The 4,677-nt window shown below is 41.8% G+C and overlaps 1 pseudogene; it reads right to left on the bottom strand.

Annotated features, from left to right (window-relative positions):
• Positions 1 to 2,469: 2,469 nt before the first annotated feature.
• On the bottom strand, positions 2,470 to 3,989 carry LOC123596915 (annotated as a pseudogene).
• Positions 3,990 to 4,677: the final 688 nt, after the last annotated feature.

The raw sequence follows: 4,677 nt of genomic DNA, 5'->3' as shown, positions 1-4,677 counted from the left end.
TTTTCTTACACTATACACAAAAGTAAACTCAAAATGGATGAGACCTAAATGTAAGATAGGAAGCTATCAAAATCCTAGAGGAGAAAGCAGGCAACAACCTCTTTGACCTCGGCTGCAGCAATTTCTTACTCAACACATCTCTGGAGGCAAGGGAAACAAAAGCTAAATGAACTACTGGGACCTCATCAAGATGAAAAGCTTCTGCACAGTGAATGAAACAATCAGCAAAACTAAAACACAAATGATGAAATGGGAGAAGATATTTGCAAATGATAAATGAGATAAAGGGATAGTATCCAAACTCTATAAAGAACTTATCAAAATCAACACCTAAAAAACAAATAAGCCAGTGAAGAAATGGGCAAAAGACATGAATAGTCACTTTGCCAAGATGTGGTATACATATACAATGGAATATTACTCAGCAATCAGAAGAATGAAATCTTTCCATTTGCAACAATGTGGATGTGTATTATGCTAAGCGAAATTAGTCAGAGAAAGACAAATATCATATGACTTCACTCATATGTGGAATTTAACACACAAAACGGATGAATATAAGGGAAGGGAAGCAAAAGTAACATAAAAACAGGAAGGGGGACAAACAATAAGAGACTCTTAAATACAGAGAACAAACTCAGGGTTGCTGGGGAAGTTTTGGGTGGGAAGGATGGGCTAAATGGGCAAAGATCATTAAGGAGGACACTTATTGGGATTAGCGCTGGGTATTATATGTAGGGGATGATTCTCTGGATTTTACTTCTGAAATCATTATTGAACTACATGCTAGCTAACTTGGATTAGATAGATGATAGAAAAATTAGATAGATGATAGATAGATAGATAGATAGATAGATAATCTAATGAAGCCTTTATCTACCTTTGGCCAAAATGGTAAACAGAGAATAACACAATTACCCTGATAACTGACAACTGGTAGCTTGCCTAGAAATTATACCAATCCATGGTGTCCCTGCTGAATTTAAATAACTTAACAGAATATCAACATCTGATGACATTACTCCATGGCTGTAACAGAACAAAACAAAATACAAGAACATCACACAAAAACAAAAATTACTCTTTCTCTCTCCTAACCAAATACTTGGCCACTGCATCTGTAACTATGACAATTCTAGCTCTACTTTTCCACTTTACCTACTAGATTAAAAATTATTAAAATACACATAGTAATTTGCCAACATTCCATAACAAATACTAATCCAGAACATAATCCCCTTTTATTTTCCTTCTCAAAAATCACCTAGGATAAACCAAAAAACAGTAAAGGCCCATGCTATCCTTTACTGACACAACCTACAATTCCACACTTGTCCCATCATCATTGCTACAGCAAGTTAATAAATCTACTTTGACTCTAGGTGTGTTCCTGATGGTCTTTAGACATTATGGTTTATTAAGCTCACACACAACAGGAGGGCTTAATTAGAAAGACTATGACTGCGGTACCTGGGTGGCTCAGTTGGTTAACCTTCTGACGGTTGATTTTAGCTCAGGTCTTGATCTCAGTGTCATGAGTTCAAGCCCTGCATTGGGCTCCATGCTGGGCATAAAGCTTACTTAGAACAAAAAAGACAAAACAAAAAAAACAAAAAACAAAAAAAAAAGAAAAAGAGAAAGGCTATGACTATGACTATTCCAAACATTAGTTAGCCTGTATATTAAATGGAATTTTCATGGTTTGTTGATGTGAATGTAAATTGGTATGACCACTTTAGAAAATTCTTCAGCTATATCTACCTAAGCTAAATATATAACTATTCCATGTTCCAAGACTTCCATCCTAGGTTTATGGCCAAGAGATAAGGAAATACATAGCCACTAAAAGATAAGCATGGAATGTTCATGGTTCTTGTATTCAAAATAGCACCAAACTGAAAGCAAGCCTAAAGTTTATCCCCCCAAAAAAGTAAAAAGGTAAATCACTTACTTACTACACAGCAATATGAATGAACTAATTAATATTATACTTCATATGAATTAATCTCAAAAACATGTTGAGCAAATAAACTGGACACTAAATGTACATGCTGGATGAATTCCTTTATATATAAAGTTTAAAAAGAGATTCTAATACAGCTATAATTTAGAATATTGGTTATACCTAACATTTAGTTACTAGAAGCACAAAGGGGATTTAGGGAGATCTGGTAATCCTCTGCTTCCTGATCTGGATTACATGAGTATATAATGCTTGTGGAAATTCATAAATCTGTATAGATGTCCACTTCTCTGTTTGCTAAAATTTTTGTTTTGTTTTGTTTTGGGGATTTGCAGAGTCATCTGAGGCTTTATTTGGGAAAAGACACTTGAATTGGCTTTTAGTAGGGGGTACTGGCAAGAAGGGGTACCCAGGGCCGCAGACTCCCCGCTAAGGGTAGGCTGAGGACCTGTGCTGAGCCTCAGGCATGTCTGCTGTTCTCCAAGGCTCCCCTCTATAGCTCCTGCTCACAAAGGCTCTATGGTAACCACAGGAGCAGGAGGCCAGGAGGGACCACAGATGTTGTTCACTTGGACAGAGGACATTAGATGATTAAACACCAGCTTCCAATGATAGGTCTCAATCTTCTTCACAATCATTGCCATCGAGAAGCTGACAGGGCTGAAGGAACTGGATCCCTCACCAGAGCTGAAGTTACACTGGAAGAAGCTGAGGTCATAATTGAGGCCAGGGCTTGTGAGGCCCCAGTAAGCCAAGCTCAGCCCACCTGAGTAGCCATTGGTGGTCTTAGTTTGGATACTCATGTTCTGCATACCAGACTCCAACCAGCTCTCCTTACCCTCCAGGAGCTTGTTGTCGGTGGGGATCTCCATGTCCAAGGCCAGCCTGATGTTCATGAGCTCCCTCAGCCACCATGCCACGTCCTCCTTGGCTCACAGCAGGGTGTCCTCCAGCTTGGCCAGCTTGGCACTGGTGTCCTTAATGGCCAGCTCCCTGCACTGCTAAGCATTAGCTGTGGCAGACCCCAGGGAAGCCCTCTGGCCTTTGAGTCTCTTGATCTCAGCCTAGAGTTGTCTAATGTTCTGTTTCATCTTGGAAATCTCCATCTTCTGTGATGGAAGTCATCCCTGTGCTTCCTAGCCAATATCTGCAGCTCTTCCAACTTAATCCAGTACATGGTCTCAGTCTCAGCCCAATTGCAGTTGGCAATGCCCTCATACTAGGCCTTGACCTCAGAGATAATGCTGTCCAGGTCTAGGGAGAAGATGTTGTCCATGGACAGGACCACGGACATGTCTGAGATCTGGGACTGCAGATTAAAGATCTCCTCTTCATACAGCTGCCTTAAGAAGCCAATCTTGTCAGTCAGCTCTTCCAGGAAAACTCCAGCTTCAACTTGTTCACATAAGCTTCCTCCAAATCCTTCTTGATAAGAACAAACTCATTCTCCATGTCTACACTCACTTTGATCTCCTCCTCCTATTCTTGAAGCCCTCCACCAGCCCCTGCACATTGCCAAGCTCCACCTCCTGCTTCAGCTTCTCCTGGCCCAGTGGGTTCAGCTGCCATGCAAGATTGTTGACATAACTCTTGAACACATTGCCCATGTTGCTCCATGCTACCGTAGAAGGTTCCACCTCATCTCCAGAATTTTGTTCTGCTGCCCTAGGTGCTACATTTTATCGATGAAGGAGGCAAACTTGTTTTTGAGGGTCTTGATCTACTCCTTCTCCTGGGTGTGCACAGTCTGGATGCTGGGGCCCACTGTCAGCTCACAGGGGTTCAGCAGGCTTTGGTTCACTGAGAGAGCTGTGACACGCCTCCACACCCCTGGCCACACCACAACCCCGACTACATTCGTGCAGGTGACCAGACCACCCTGGAAGCTGCTGCTGCTGCCGCCCACTCAGGGAAAGGCAGAGGAGGTGATGTGGGCAGCAGGCACACTCGTGTATGAACGGCTGCTGAAGCCCTAGGCTCTGGAGGTGGACATGTTGTAGGACTTCTGGGTCACCCTGATGCACATGGTGAAGGCTGGGGTGCAGGTGAGTAGGCTGAACCTGACAGAGCTTTGAGAACGAGCTGAGAAGCTGCTTTTAGGTAGGCTAAATTTTCTGAAATTACATGTTTTCATAAAAATGTAGAAGGCACCCCAAAACTGAACTCTCATTCTTGCATAGTAAAGATTCTATTAAAAAGAAAACTACTTTAGATATAGTTACTGTATTATTCAGAGTCCCACCATGAAACACACAGCACATCAAAGGTTAGTTGAAACAAGTTTAAGGAAGAAACAGTCTGTAGAAGTGTAGGCAGAATTCAGTGCAGTATGCCATGGTGATGTACCCAGGAGCTAGCAAGAGTAGGAAACTCTTACGCCTCAATGAGGAAGGGGTAAGAGTTACCAGACGCCAGCAAATACTGTAGTAGATGATGAGTACCTCAAAGGGAGCAGCCGCTGCTAAAACCTTACTCTGGCAGGGAAAGGAAAAAGGCAATAATTACTTTGAGCTTTCTTTTTCTTCCCACAATCAGCTCTCATGTTGCTAATCCAACCAGAACCTGAGTTAAAGGGATTTCAATAGGTACAATTTATAACAAGTAGTTTCCCAGAGTATAGAGCAGAGCAGAGGAGGGTAGAGAAAGAACCTGCAAGGGTAAATGGAGAAAACTAGCAGTTGTAGAGTCTACAGAGTAAGTATTTACAATGTACT

The sequence above is a fragment of the Leopardus geoffroyi genome, chromosome C1, assembly GCF_018350155.1.
Source record: "Leopardus geoffroyi isolate Oge1 chromosome C1, O.geoffroyi_Oge1_pat1.0, whole genome shotgun sequence".
Classification (NCBI taxonomy): Eukaryota; Metazoa; Chordata; class Mammalia; order Carnivora; family Felidae; genus Leopardus; species Leopardus geoffroyi.
This window is presented reverse-complemented; position numbering and strand designations above follow the sequence as displayed.